The sequence below is a fragment of the Microtus ochrogaster genome, linkage group LG1 (genome assembly GCF_000317375.1).
Source record: "Microtus ochrogaster isolate Prairie Vole_2 linkage group LG1, MicOch1.0, whole genome shotgun sequence".
NCBI lineage: Eukaryota > Metazoa > Chordata > Mammalia > Rodentia > Cricetidae > Microtus > Microtus ochrogaster.
This window is the reverse complement of record NC_022027.1, coordinates 38,828,414-38,844,436: the sequence shown is the minus strand read 5'-3', so window position 1 is coordinate 38,844,436 and position 16,023 is coordinate 38,828,414. Positions and strand designations below refer to the sequence as shown.

At 35.2% G+C, this 16,023-nt stretch overlaps 1 protein-coding gene across 20 annotated transcripts in view; it reads left to right on the top strand.

Annotated features, from left to right (window-relative positions):
- The window catches only part of Adgrl3 (adhesion G protein-coupled receptor L3), a 745,864-nt gene that overhangs the window by 433,559 nt on the left and 296,282 nt on the right, over window positions 1-16,023 (top strand). The window lies entirely within an intron of this gene.

Below are 16,023 nucleotides of genomic sequence, written 5' to 3'. Positions count from 1 at the left end.
AAAAAAAAAGAATTAAAGATTCCTGCCACCTTCCTTATGTGTCTTACCTCACCATTTATTGTTTTTACCAAGTTAATTCAAATATACTGCTGATCACTCTTACATGCATTTATTCCCCTTTCTCTTTGTAAAATGCATAATTTACCTAAACTGTTTTCAGAATACAGCATTCAACTTACCCCAAATTTCATATCCTGTTTAGAAATCCGTGTTTCACAGGTCATCTGAGTTTTACAAATTCTCTTCCAAATTTGCCAGCTCGCTATAGCTTAGCATTATTATGTGGATTTCTTCTGGTCCTGAGAGAAATTGGTTACTACGCCAACAATAAGTGTCATTTAGGATGCAGTGGAATTTAAAGCTACTAACAGTTGCCTTATTCCAAGTATAGTACTGTGTCAACGTCTTAAATCTGGCATTTCAAATCCTCCTTTACAATGTTTCTGAATTTTTCTATATTACTTACAAGAATTTGATTTTTCTAATTTAATATTTTAAAATAATGTTTAAAATATTTTTAAGGATACTGTTTTAACTGTTACTATGACTTAAGATTTCAAGACCTTTGGTCATTTTACTTTTAAAATAATTTAAAATAATTTTATTGAAAATTCTAATTTATTCAATGGGTGATATGGTTTAAACTAGAAGTAGGAAATCTAAGTGATCCAGATAAAGAACATGATATATTGTTTTATATAGATATTTTCAGTTAAAAATTAAAATTCAAAGTCTAAGTTGCAATGGCCAAGTTGGAAGGTGACCTGTTCTTTTCTTGCTAAATTAACCTTTAAGTTCCTGCACCTTGAACATTTCTTAATGGTCATATTCTTCTTTTCTCACTCCACTGATAATTTATATAGAAATTTGCATTTTCCTCTCGGATTTTCTTATTATTTTATTCTACCTTATTTTTGTCCAATTTATATATAATTTGGTATTATATTGCATATCTTAATGTAGCCTACCCACCTAATTTTATAAATATTACATTAGTTTGTCATTTCTTTAGCAATAATACAAATTCATAGAAGAATATTCTACATTTTCTAGGGAGAAGCCCATGGACTAAATCTTAAATTGCGGAATATCTCTGAATTTACATCAAGAAAGTGCTGGTATTCAGGGTCCCTACTCTTTTGGAGACCACACTCCTTTGTCATGTACCCTTTAGTGTCTTGAGGCTGTAACATATGACTCCATGTACCTGGCATCTGGAGCCAATGTGTACAATCTGGATGGCAACCATGTTGATGTGGGAGTGTCATATATCAATCTGTTGATTTCATTGGTTAAGGAATAAAGAAACTGCCTAGGCCCCTTGATAGGCCAACCCTTAGGTGGGTGGAGAAAACAGAACAGAAGGCTGAGAGAAAGAAGCTGAGTCAGTGAGTCGCCATGGTTCTCCAACTCCAGGCAGATGCAGGTTAAGATCATTCCTGGTAAGCCAGCTTGTAAACTACACAGAATAATAGAAATGGGTTAGATCAATATGTAAGAGCTAGCCAATAAGAAGCTGGAACTATTGGGGCCAGGCAGTGTTTAAAAGAATACAGTTTCCGTGTAATTATTTCGGGTAAAACTAGCCATGTGGGTGGCAGGGTGCTGGGGACGCAGCCCCGCTGCTCTTATTTCAACACCATGTTGTCCTGTTGATAGGCCAACTTGACCATTGGCAGCTTATTTTTTTTTCCAGTCGAATTCTGAATGAATTTACTGACCTTTGTGTGTTGTAGATAATGTTTTGATGTATCAATAATGCTTTTGTTGTTCTGTCTATATTAATGTGTATGTGTGTGTGTGTTTTAAGATACATCTGTAATTAGTATCTTGGTATATTTCTCTTGAACTAATTAAATATCATAGCAATTATATCATAGTCCCTCAGGCTGAAGCACTGTGAACATAATGGTTTGCTGGTCTAGTGTATAAAAATAATAGTTTTTAAGGCAGAATATATGTAGTCGCAATAGATACTAATATTTTGTTGTTATTGTTCGCTCTTATTTCTTCTGAGCATTGGGTGTGGGCCAGTTACGTTTCTCACATGATGACTACTACACTATTACACTCTTCAATATTAATATTATATCCACGATTTTCAGTTGCATTGACCCATTTTGTTTCACCCTGTTCAAATTTGATAGTACCTTAAGCTGATAGGATAGCTCAGAAGTTAAGAATAATTTGTCCTCAGTACTCAGGCTTTATTGCTCCCACTACCTATATAGCTCTATATCCAAGGTGTCCATTGTCCTATTCTGCCCTTAAAGAGCACTTTCACTTATGTGGCCAACACTCACATGTACATATAACACGCAATTAATTTTTAAAATGACTGCATATCTCTGAAGGATTTGTGGTACAAAATAATTATATTAATTTCAAAGATTTGTTTATAGAGCTTACCAGCAAAAAGTCTTGGTGCCCAAGGATAGTGTAGTCTTATGAACTTTCAGAACCGTGTAGAACTGGTTGGGGTACCACTTCTTATATAAGAGATTTCTCTTTTCATAAATTTACTGTTCCATTATTGTTCATAATTACAAACAGTGGAAGTAAATATTCTTGGTCTATTACTGTTTGTTTTGTTTTGCAAGCTGACTTTACTGCATGTGTTAGTAAGCAGAGTCCTACTCCTTAGGTGCAATGACAACTGTTGCTCTCTATCTTCTCCATCTCTTACAAAGTTAGGATCCAGTGGACAATAGTGCTACCTGTGACTGGAGAGTGAGCCATCCCTGACTACCACTTACATTGAAATTATTAGTTTTTACTTTCCATTACAACTACATGGGTGAAAACACCTTCAAATAAAATCTTAGCATTGAAGAAGTATAGTCTGTGATTCCATAGAGTGTGTCCCAGTCCCCAGAGGGTTTTGCTTATGACACACAATGGCACAGTTTATACTTCTCTGTACACTTTTGCTTACCTTGAATTCATGGGGTTCCTGCTTGAGGGAATTTGTCTTCTTTGAAGTCATCTGTGAATCTTTTATCCTTTATCATTGACATAACTCGCTTTATATGTGTGTGTCTGTTTTATGTTCCTGACTGTACATATATTGTTTCAGTTTCTCTTTTTTAACAAGAATTGCCATCAAATGATTTTACACTATTTGCCAACTCAACCTGGATTTCTGAATTGCTCACATCCAGGTTCCCAGAAAATGATGGGCAGCAAGCTGCACTGATGTCACAACATAGCATGAGTGTCCAGCAACAATGACGTAGATGTATAGTGTAGGATCTATAGTGATCATCCATGAATATACCCATGTGAAGAATGGAAGCATTGAGAGTTGACCTTTGAATCCAGTTTGACATTCGTCAGTGTACTCCATCTTACAGTGTTAGTGATTTCTCTGCTTATTTACACCAATGAGAAGGCATTTAGAAAATTAGATACTTTTGTAACGAACACTGACTGTACCTGCTTTTTTCTCTATGTTCTTCCTCCAACAAGAAATTATCATCTAGGAGCATACATAGGGAGGCAGAGGTAGGCAGATCTCTGAGTTCACGGCCAGCCTGGTCTATAGAGCAAGTTCCAGGTCACCCAGGGGTACACAGAGAAACCTTGACTCAAAAGTCTCTCCCTAAAAATCAGTTATTAATCTGTAGTTAACTTTATGAAGTCAGCTAATCAGCAGGTGTTTATTATGTCCCCATTCCTTACTAAAGTTTGAATTCTTTTATCTTTAACTTTCTTATATTTTAACTTCAATAGGAAATTAGTTAGATTGATCTATGTTTAAATTTATTTCAAAGTGTTAAAATATTGTAAGAGCTGACTTTTCTATATAAGTTAGTAAGTGAAAACATACAGGTTAAAATGAAAATACTTCTGTTATTTTTATTCTTCTTCAAATATTCTGGATTCTTTCACATTATTACATTATCCAAATTAAATTCTCTTTCTTTTATTCTTTTCTCATATAATACATCCTGATTGCAGTTCCTCCCCTCCGTCTCTCCTCCTAAACCCTCCACCCATCTCTCATATTCCCCAGATCCACTCCTTCTCTGATTCCCTTCAGAAGATGGTAGGCCTCCCAGAGTTTTCAACCAAACTTGACATGCCAGGTTACATTAAGCGTAAAATTATTACAAGAGGCACATCCACTCGTATTAAGGCTGGATGAGGCAGACAAATAGGAGGGGTTCCAAAAGCAGGCAAAATAACCAGAGACAGGTGCTGCTTTCACTATTGGCGTCCCATAAGAACACCATCCTACAGAAACATAACAATTATGCAAAGGACCTAGGTCAGACCCATACAGGCTCTGAGACTATTGCTTCAGTCTCTGTGAGCCCTATGAGCCCTAGTTGCTTCTATGGGCTGTTTTCTTCTTGTTTCCTTGACCTCTCCGGTCCTTACAATCCTTCATCCCTGTCTTCTTCAGGATTCCTAGAGCTATGCCTAATGTTTGCCTGTGGGTCTCTGCATCTGCTCCCTTCTGTTTCTGGATAAAGCCTCTTTGATGATAATTATGTAAAAGCTATTTCTTAAATTACTGTTCTTTGTTATATCTTTTCTAATTGTCTTTTATTTTTGAGATTATGATATGATTACATCATTTTCCCTTTCCCTCTCTATACCTTTTAAGGCTGCGAAGTCATAAAATGTGCAATGATATTTATAAGAGAACAGTTTTATTTTATAATAATAAAATATTTCATGGTAATTTCTTATGATAAAAGACATACAAACCTGTTTTTCTTATCAAAATAAGAAAAAATAATTGTAGACTAAATTCAAATAGTGTTATCATAAAATGAACAGACAGAAAGAATTATGACTTCTTCTGGAGCCTAGCCACCTGCTCTGGCTTAGCTGGCAGTGATTCCAACGGGTGATCTAGTTGACTCATCTTACTTTCTCGCTTCTTAGAACAGCTTAGCATAGACAGGCTCAGCCAGAGATTTCACTTTTCTCTTCTATCTGCCAGCAGCCGAGGAATGTGTAAAAGTTACTCTTCAGCACTTTCTACTCTCAATTGCAAATAACTGGAAGTTTAAAAAAAAACCTTAGCAATATTGTGCTATCAAAATACAAAATAAACAAAACACAAAAATATTTTCATTATTGGAGGATGAGTGATGAGTGAGGAAAAGCTTCTGTGTAAAGAAAATCCATAATATTAGCAACATGTCCATTTGGAATGACACATAAGTTTGAAAGAGTTTTCTAGGATGAGAGAGTTTTAAAAATGAGACCTAGTCTCTGATTTGTTCAAATGTGCATGTGTGTTCACATACAGTTTACAGATGCCTCTACACTCATGCTCCACTCCCTTGACCTTACTCTGACCTCAGCCAAATTGCAAGACAACTAATTTTTGATGAGCATCAAGGCTAACTTCTGATACTCACTTCTCTTTCCAGATGCCTTTTGTTTGTCTTGTGATGATCTCCTGCCAATTTCTCTAGGACCATTGACTTGGTTGGCTTTGGATTCAACCATCTGTATGTGAAAAGAGAAGTTCATTATGTTTAAGACTACCTTTTTCATGGCAGGGCAAGGTTGTACACTTCTTTGATACCATCACTTGGAAGTCATGCTAGGCCTCCTTAGCCTTTTTCCCCAGGGAATGGTGAGTGTGCTATCCACCCATTCTGCAGACCCAGAAAGGAGGGAAATCAGATCCATAGCCCCATCAAGCAGTGCAATCAGATGTGATAGGGAGTCAAGTCAAAGCAGGAACTCAGTTTATTCCTGTGAGTGTCAGCTTATATAGGTTAAGTGACATCCTGTGATGTGGGGGTACCTCGAGCCAATGAGAGAAAGCCAAGCTCTCCCCCTGGCTGAAAGGGCATCTACATAAATTTTGCTGTCTCATCCTCGGTTCCTTCAAACTCGAGCCAAGCTTTTCTCTGTCCTATAGGCCTCCAGGTGCAGGCCCTGAGATAATTTGGCCCAACAAGGCAGAGGCAGATGGGTCTCTGTGTTCAAGACCAGCCTGATCTACAGAGGGAGTTCCAGTATAGCCAGGGCTATACAGAGAGACCCTGTCTTGATAAAAACAACAAAACCAAAAGACTTCCTCTTATAACGTGGGGAGAAATCTTGGGTAATTACACTAGCCTCCTGTATTTCAGTTGGACAGTTCTCTGAGGTAGTCTGCATATTTCTCAAAGATCTAAATATGCTTTAGCACTTTTTATCAACAGTAACAGTTTATTTATTCCCTCTATATTTATTTTCTGTCTTTCCACACTTGCTTCCTGAGATTATACTCCCCCTAAATTAACAACTAGCATCCAAAACCTTCTCTTGAGCTGGTTCCAAGTGTCTGTACAGGATCACATAGGAATACTTACATTTATTATTTATGAGGAAGTAAAAACATTTATAGAGATTATTTAGTCTTATAAAAATATTACAGAGCCATGTATAAATCATATTAGATAAGACATTAATCACTCCCTGTGCTCTTTGAACATTTGACATATTAGCTACTTTCTTGGATAGCTGTTATAGTTTAATCAGGTAAGATTCATATGATTCGAATCAGATGACTAACATTATAAAAAATCTGTTCAATTATTGGATCGTATTGGTTTTCACACTTCTGTTTAACATATTAACTAGAATGGTGTCTTACTTTGAGATCTTCAAAGGGGCAAATTGTAGTGAAATATTCTTCCTAAGTCTTAGCTTCCAAAGATAGTAAAGCTGTGGACCATATGGGATGGGTCTGAAAACTTCGTAGAAAGCAAAGAATTTCATAAAAGTTGAGATTAGTGTAGAGGTGATTGTTAAACTTGATATTAAATGTGAAGTAGTTCATGACAGGAAACAGGCTTGGGCAATCATTATATTTCATTGCAGAAGAGTGGGTGAGCAAAACAGTGGTCGTATATCCAAATTGTTTCTCTGCTGTAGAAGAGGAAGTTTTTGTACAGAATAGTACATAAAAAATAAAACCAAGTTGTTCATTCAAATGCATCTTTCAAAATATCAGATGTGTCATAATAAAATTTTGGGCACATATCTGAGGTATTTTTTTACATTTTTTGGTACTACAGTTCTAGCTTTGGGCATGATCTTCTTTAATAAACATTTATTGTTTTACTGTGCTGTATATAGCAAAACCAAGGAAAACATTATTGAAACATAAAATTCAGAGAGCAAGTTGTTTCCTGTGATCATCTATTTTAACTTCTGATGCTTGGTCAATCTGTCAGAACGGTTGTACATAAATAATTATTTAAGTATTGTACATAATCATTACTTGTATGGGGGCAGACTAGAAAGAAGATATGGAAAAAATGTAAAAGAAATTTGTATATGTAATAGGACTGACAAGAAGTCTCCTGGCTATTTTTATGAATTTTTCTTAGCCCTTAGTTACCAGTTAAAAGCATAAAACAATGAACTATGGAAATAGTTCACCGTTAGAGTGCTTGCCTAAGTGTGCATGACACCTTAGCTTTAATCCCTAGGTCCTTCAGTATGTAGATGCATGCATGCATGCATGCATGAATGAATGAATGAATGAATGGACTAAATCCTTATAGGGCCTTTACTTTCTTTACTTTTTGTTTTCATTTGTCTAAATGGAAGCAAACTAGGTTTACTAATCATTACTCTTCTAATGGGAAATGTAAAGTGTCAAACTATCGTTGTAAAGTTCAGCAAGTTAACCATTGTTATCCAGCCTTTTTCCTACAATAATGATTGTGTTATAATCATAGGAATTGATTATAGCATTCACTGACCCTTTCCTAAATATTCCCAGGTACATATCAGAAATATAGATCTGCTTCTATTTAACTGCCATTTACTAACATGAACAGAGAAGCATTGCTGCCAGGGGAAGAGAATAAGAAATTTAACCTCGCTTTTCTTCTCTCTTACTGCCTGAAAGATAAATATGGACTGATTTTAAATGTAACTGAGCATCAGAAAACCGAACAGATTTATTGAGTTTGCTAGTAGCAAAATAAGTTTGTTCCGTTTTCACATACTTTTTCTTGTAGTAAATGTTTTAATCTATTGATGTCACGAAGAAATGCTACATTAGCTATAAACTAGAAAGAGGGCTCTGTTCAGTGACAGGACCAGTAATATGTGTAGGGCAATAAACAGTTTGCAAGACTTTAATGGCCCTGAATTCAAATAGGTAATATATGGTTCACTAGTCTCAGAGGATTCATAGGAGACTGGTGATTCCTAAAAATGCACAAAGTAACTTGTACATAAGATTAAGACATCGGTTTCATGCTGTTAGATGGAAACTATGGTTGGCTTAAAGAGACAGTCTCACTTTCAAAACGTTAAAGCACATCCATGTTTTATGCTGGTCAGCATTGTGATTGTGTGCAATTTCTAAGAAGTTAATATTTTCTGTCACAACTCTCTCTTCTCTAAATTCTGCATGCATATTGACAGAGAATAGAACTGGATCCAGCTCTGTTCAATCTATATAGCATGCATAAATGGACTGATGTAGAAAAGAGACACTTCGATTGATTAGCTATTGTAGGTGGTTATATATAGGGTTTTAATGGGAGCAGGCGTCTTGGGATGGAATGAGGTGGAGTAAGGAATAAGGGCTACCTTATCAGTGGCTGGACAGAGGCTGGTTTAGATCAGTGTGTGCTGAGTCACTCATATGCAGAAGTCATGGTCAGAGACAGGTTTCCAAACTTGAGCTAAGTTCAGGAAGTTACACTGGGCCTCATGCTTGGGCCTTATGAGGCTCGACATACACGCTTATATTCTGACACAATTAAAAACAAAATCTTAGAAAAGTTAAATCTGTGTTCATTATTTTCCCAATCAACTTTTTCTTTTTGACTAGTTAAGTATAAGAAAGGTTGACAGTGAAGGTTACAGAGTGCAAATATCAGATCAACCATTTGCTGTTTACACAATTTCTATACTCTGTTTCTACTTTAATATAGTGATAATAATCTTAAATAATGATAACTTAAGTACTAAACAACATAATAGAGATAAAACATTTAACAAATTGAATAATATTAATTAAAGTGCACTCAGAAATTCATTTTTTTTATTAGCAGTTGACTGTCAAATACTTTTGCAATATATAATTTCATATGTAGAAAGTGAGGGGTTAAATTGATTCCACTCTAAAGTACCTACAGAAGAAACAACATGTGCTTGTCCATCTGAATGACTGTCCTTTCCTTTTTTGTCCGTGTAATCGAACAGACTACAAGATCACATCTATAACCATTTCCCATTGTTTGAAAAGCATAGAGGTGCCAAGATTGGCCAGAGTTGGATCAGGACACTGGGATAGAAACTGGTCATGGTTAGGCACATGATGCTAAGTTCTCTGCCTCTGGGAGCCTTTAAGTATTTTCAGACGAAATAGAGAGACAGTGACAAATGTCAAGTGTTGACAAATAATAAATGTGACTATATACGTGAAATGAATCAAAGTAGCACTCTAGCACTCAAGGCACTATGGCAGTAGAAATTATCCATTGAGTTCCTTTGTTTGGACTAGAAACAAACTGTCTTTTCTATTTTAAGCATTGCTAAAAGAAACATGAAGGAAATGAATGCCGAGATGACGATGCTTATGTGTGCCCTCCCAAGCTTAAAGTATACCCCACCTGCCTCATCTCAGAAGCAGTTACCAGTTCCTGTAGTTGATTGTTGAAGACCCATCTCCATTTGAAATTGCATTTAAATCGAATAACACTTATTCGGACTGTTAAAAGTGATGAAATATTTCTGAAAGAATAGCAAGTGTTTTAAACTAAATATCTAAACATGTGGAATTCTTTCTGAGTTCACCTCTATGTGTCATCAAACACTAAAAATTAATAAATAAAAATAAAAAAATGAAATGAGTGTCTGGAGAAAGGACTTAGTAGCTGAAGAGCATTTGCAGCTCTTGCAGAGCCTACATTTACTTCCTAGTATCCACATGGCTGCTGAAACCTGGCTGAAATTCCAGTTCTACCAGGCCTACATTGGGTACATAGACACAAACGCAGTGTTTGTTCATAGCCTTCTCATAGTTCATCCCTTCATACACTTACAATATATATATTAAAATGCATGAGTGATTTTAAATTCACATTCATATTGTATTTTCTACTAAATAATGTGAAATCCATGTTAATGCTTGTTTTGGCTATAGCAATCATATACATAGTAATAATTTTGACTATTAACCTTATAATTACCACATGCAAATCATGTTTTGTTTTTTTGTCTAATGAAGCCAGTCCCACATTTAATGAGGTATGAGTTTCTTAAAAAAACTAAATGTGTTTTACGTCCTCCATATTTTTAGGGTAGCTCCTCAAGTGTTGATTTTTGTCGTTATTATTTGTTTTTTTTTTCCTGACACAATTCTTTTTTATTTCCCCCTTCTCATTCACTTTTGTGTGGGTCTGTTTCAAATACCTCTACCCAAGCTCCTTAGAAAACATTTATGAATAGCTTACCATCGGTGAATGAATATCCTAAAACTTGCCCATTGGACTGTAAATTTCCCAAAGGTAGATATCTGCTTGCCTTTACATTAATAGACGTTCAAGGTTTTGTGAGCATATGATTGCTCAATAGCTGCCAATGGGGTATATGGTCAACAATTGTGAAAGATCTGAATCCTAACTCTTTCACTTATGTCTTCTTGTTTTCCCAAATGGTTTCAAAAGAACACCATATTTAATTCCTCAGAAAACATTCTGAGTGGTAACAGTTGTTCACACCAAAAGGGAGTTAACAAGAACTCTAAAAGTCAGAAGTCTTGATGTCAACATTGTTGTTACCTATCATATCAGAGGGAAACACGTGATGCATAAAATAATATACAGGTAGCCTTGTACACTGAGGTGACCGTTTTTATTCTTCATTTAGCCTCTGTAAATACCACATGGTTATCACACAGTACTGACAAATCATGACAACAAGGGAGGATCCTTGGTTTACTAAATGTAGTATTGATTTTAAGTGCTACCAATAATAACTTTGAAAAATTGTTATTTACATTGGAGCTATTACAAATAGATTCTCAAAAGAGTCTGCTAATAGCCATTTTCTCTAAACAGATTAAATTAACAGTTTGAAAGGTTTTACTGATCCATCAATGAAATAGAATGTTAGTACCAAACAAAGGACCATCTCTGTGTCTGCAGCATCTATAGATATTATGTTTAAGTGTTTGAATTAGAATGTGACGAGTGCAAGCATTTTATGAATTATTGACATTTTCAGTCTCCACACTCCAAGATGAAATTCATTAGGAGGCGTTAATTTTGGAAACACATTATATAAAGCCATTGTAATACAAGGTGCTTGAATGGCACTTTTATTCACTGATGCATGGGTATTATTTGAAAAACATAATTTAGAAGCTTAGCTGTTGAGATTATTCCTGTATCTCATTAAATAAAGGATTAGCACTTTGTTTACTGAAAGAGACAGATGTCTGTCAGAATTTTTGATATGTAATACACCAAAAAATTTAATGAACCCCACAGATCTTATTTCTACTTACTGAAGAGATTTTATTTTCCCTTGGAAATGGAAGAGACATTCATGTGCCTCAAAATAAGAAACGACTATACATGGGAGGTCTGAAATAAAGGTTTCTGTCTAATAAAAAGACAAAAGAACTTATGAACCATCCACTTCCTCTTATTCCCTTAAGAGGCATTATGAATCTCTAATCTCTGGGAAAATAGACCAGAAAAGAGTGTCATGGAATACCTTTCTTTGAAAGTATCATTGAAAGATAACAAGGAAGTTAGTTCTGTTTAAAATACTGCTGTACTTCAGTGAAAATATTTGACTTATAAAATGTTAATAATCTATAACTATATTGTATTCCCTATATATTTTGTTTACATATTACAAAAACTTAGAGGCATTATGAGACTATAACATTTGCATCTTTACATTGTAGAAGGAAAGGTATACTCTATAATTTACACTTTTAGAAAAGAAAATTTAAGATTAGAATTAGATATATACAATTGCGTAGATTTCAGTTATGGAACGAACAGTTTTTTGACAGACAAAAGATTTGTTTCTCTGTAATTTGCAATGCAATGTGATGAAGTTTGGCGATACCTGTGCACACTCTCTGACCCATAACTTTTCTTGTAAAGATTGCAATTCAAAAGTATTTCATATAATATAAAAATTTGAACTGAAAATATCTCATTTTTTCTAAACAAAAATGCTTATTATATATATTTATATATATAATGAACCTTTGAAGGTTGAAAGATAAATATACTAGTTGGTTCTTCTCCAGTGTCTTCCATATATATAGAATAAAGTTATCCTTTATTTGAATCTGTCATTTATTCAAATCACAGGATATAGCTTATGACATTACGCTTGATGAAGGACAACAATAAAATCACTTTAAGGAAATATATAAACATATTTACTGAGGCTGAATGGACAATAAAAAAACTTTCAGAATTAAAAGTGAAGAGAGAAAAGGCAGAGAATTATTTTCGAAGAGATTTGGAAATGAGAAATGACAGTTATAATGTCAGAATTCAGGATACAGGACCATTTAAAAGGCAGGAGATTCTGAGGAAGGATAAGCCACAGTTGTCATCATCCAATTCATTTATTTATGATGTCATTACACAGAAGAGAGAAGGGAACACTGTATTTTTAGATTGTTGTATTGTCGTTTGTTTTATGTAAGTGAGGTAGTTTTCCTATCAGTACGACATGCAGGATTGTCCACTTCCTTTTGTTTTGTTTTTTTACAGTTTTACATAGAGTAAGTTGGAGATGCCACTTGTTCAAATGTTTTTATTTTCCTCCACATGCATAAAATATTGAAAGATCTTACATAGATAGTGAAATAGATTTTATGGCTGTACCGGGCTCACAACTCATTTCTCTAGTATGTTCCAAATACCAAGACACAAAAGTACCTTCATTTTTATCATGTACTCAATTCATGATCTATTCATTAGATATTTGTTATGTGCCATGAACTGTGTGTTTCCGCAGCACACAGACATATGCTTGCTTCTTGTCTCCATCTAATTTGATTTTCCAGGGTAGGTTGGCTTCTAGCATCAGAGTCAAATCAAGCTAAGGCTGGCCAATGCTAAATGTTACCAAGCTTTTTACTGACAAATTATGTCATCTTGCCAGTTTTTGTTATGGAAATATGATTTGTGTGAGCTTGTTGCTACTTAAATTATAGGACTGCTTTACTTCAGCCTTGAAAATAACAAATAAATGATGAATGAGCTCCAGCCAGTCACGACATGGCAAGGCCATAGTAATTATTCTCCAAAGCAGACCTGCCTAATCAATCTTAATTTTGAGTACCAGCAAGTAGCAAAGAAAGAGTGACTTCCTCTCCAGGGCATGCCAAATTGCAAGAAATTAGAATAACACCAAAAGGTTAAAATCAAAATTTTACCAAATAAGATTTGGGGTAAAAGAAGTCAAATGTCTTTGAAAAATAAAAGCCAAAGCATAAGAGAGTATTCACTCAATATAATGGATGCATATTTTTGCCAACTTTAAAAATACACCCTAGTATCCTAATTTAAAAAGAAATCTGTTTTTGCAAGTGTGGAGGAAACTTATCATGGAGCTGGAGAGAAATCTCATAGTAAGTAGAGCTTAATCCTCTTTCAGAGGACCTCATTGGATTCCCAGCACCCATATGAGGTAGCTCATTAACATCTGTAACTCCAGCTCCTGGTGCTCCAATGGTCTTTACCAGCACCAACATATATATGCATAGAGGTGGACGCATGGAAAGATGGACACACATACTCATACAAGTGAATAAATAAATAAAAATAAATCTTTGAAACAACTTAACTATCATTAACAAACACAAACTATTTCTTCTAAGGAATATTTTTTTATGTGAATGAAGAATATAGTTCTGGTATTTTAGAATAAATATTTCACAAGTAATTTTCAAAGTGGTACGGGAAGAAAAAATATCAAGGGACTATTTAGGTGGAAATCCTTCTGAAACCACGAGTTGAAAAATGTCAACTTCCCATTCTCCAGCTTGGTCTTTATTGTAACGAGCGTCAAGTTCAAACTTTGAAGTTCTCAATTAAATCAATTTTAAATTGCCAGTTGTACTTCCTCTCATTGCCAGATTGAATGCATTTTTGTTTTTAAGTCTAAACTTGAAATGCATCTTTAAATAAAGCTATTTGTTTTTAAGCTAGAATTAAAGGGTATGTAATTTCAGTGCTTTGAAATGAGCTGTAATAGAGGCCTGTTGATCTGCAGCAGGCATAGGATATCCAAGCTGAGTTAGCAAACATATTTATTTGCCCAGTGACCAAAAGTATGTAAACTTACTTGACTTAGAGCCCCCAAGAAGCTTGCAGCAGGATTCTGGGCAGCCTGGCCAGTGTTTTTTGCTCTCTGTCTTTTGTTGCAGTATAGGCTTCAGCAAATTTGAATTACTGTGAAACAGGCCCTGTAGACTGAACTGCATTCTTCTTGGGCATCTTGTTTTTCTTTCCCTCACATCCCATGTTGTAAATGTGGAAGATTCTTCCAGAACAATCCTATTCCAATCACAACAGAATGAGCTCATCCTGAGAATTGGCAGGCTCTGGCACTACTACCCTTCATCTTCAGCTGGACCTCTCCTAGATAAGGCTTTCCATGGGCCCGTACTGACCCATAGCCTAGTAGTCACTTCATAAAGAATAAATGAGGATGTTGACAATACAGTAGTAGGAGTTCTGAAAGAATTACAGAAATACTGTTTAAAACTAGATTTTTAAATTAGTAAGATACAGCTTTTCAGTCCATGAGCTCCTGCTAGATAAGGTCAGCTGTCTCCATGGATTTCCCCATCAAGATCTTGACTCCACCCCTTCCTTGCTCATATAATCCCTCCTCCCCCTTTCCTGCTGGACTCCAAGAGTTTGGCTTAGTGCTTAGCTGTGGATCTCTGCATCTGCTTCCATCAGTTACTGGATGAAGGTTCTATGGTGACAATTAGGGTAGTCATCCATCTGATTATAGGGGTTGGCTAGTTAAGGCACCCTCCCTACTATAAGTAGGATATAGCTATAGCTGTATCTTAGCTGGGGTCATCTTTGTGGATTCTTGGATATTTCCTGGCTCCTGGTTTCTCCCTAACCCCGTAATGACTCCCTCTATCAAGATATCTCTTTTATTGCTCTCCAGGTTCCAAGAGGGAGAGGTGTGGTCCTGCCTCAACATGATATGCAAGGCTTTGTTGACTCCCACAGGAGGGAGGCCTTATCCTTTCTAAGAAGTGGATGGCAGTGAAGGAAAGAGGTGGGGGGAAGGAAGTGAGGGAGAACTGTAGTTGTTATGTAAAATTAATAAAAAAGCTTTTGTTAAAAAAAAGATGCAACTTTTCTATGAACATGCATATATATATATGACAAATATGTATATGCCTGTGTGTGTGCATATATATGACCATTTTTTCTTCTGATATATAATACTATACTTTCAAAGGACTTTTGAAAGTTTTATTTAGAAAGTAGCCAAAGCCGTAAGAATGTATGCTGAAGTATAGAAATTGCACCCAAATGTAATTACAAAATCTCAGCATTTATTGTTTGTTTTTGAAACATAACTGGGGCTTTTACTTTATTTCCATGTGAAAAAACATCAATTTAACCTTTTCTACTAAAATTGCAGTAGGTTTATAGCACTTGGACTCTGTAAATTTTTATGTTTAGGTTATAAAGCCATTCTTCTCTAAATCTTTGCCTTTTTCAGATTGCCCCTCCCTTTGCTTGTTAAGGTATAAACAAATTGTGTCTATTTATACATGTTTATAAGGTAATGAAGGTGCCAATTAATGTTTCATGGATATGTTACATTTTTCTAATTTTTATAAGAACCCTTAAAAATTATAGTAAGATCTACAAATGCATAGCCTATTTCATAATCTTCTGTTCTGAGTATATGGTGACTCAGTTAAGCATTTCAGAAAAAAAGCCCATTATTTACATTATAAAAAAAGCTCCTTATTTACATTAATATTCTGATGGAAGATTTTTATGAGAAAATATTTTTCCG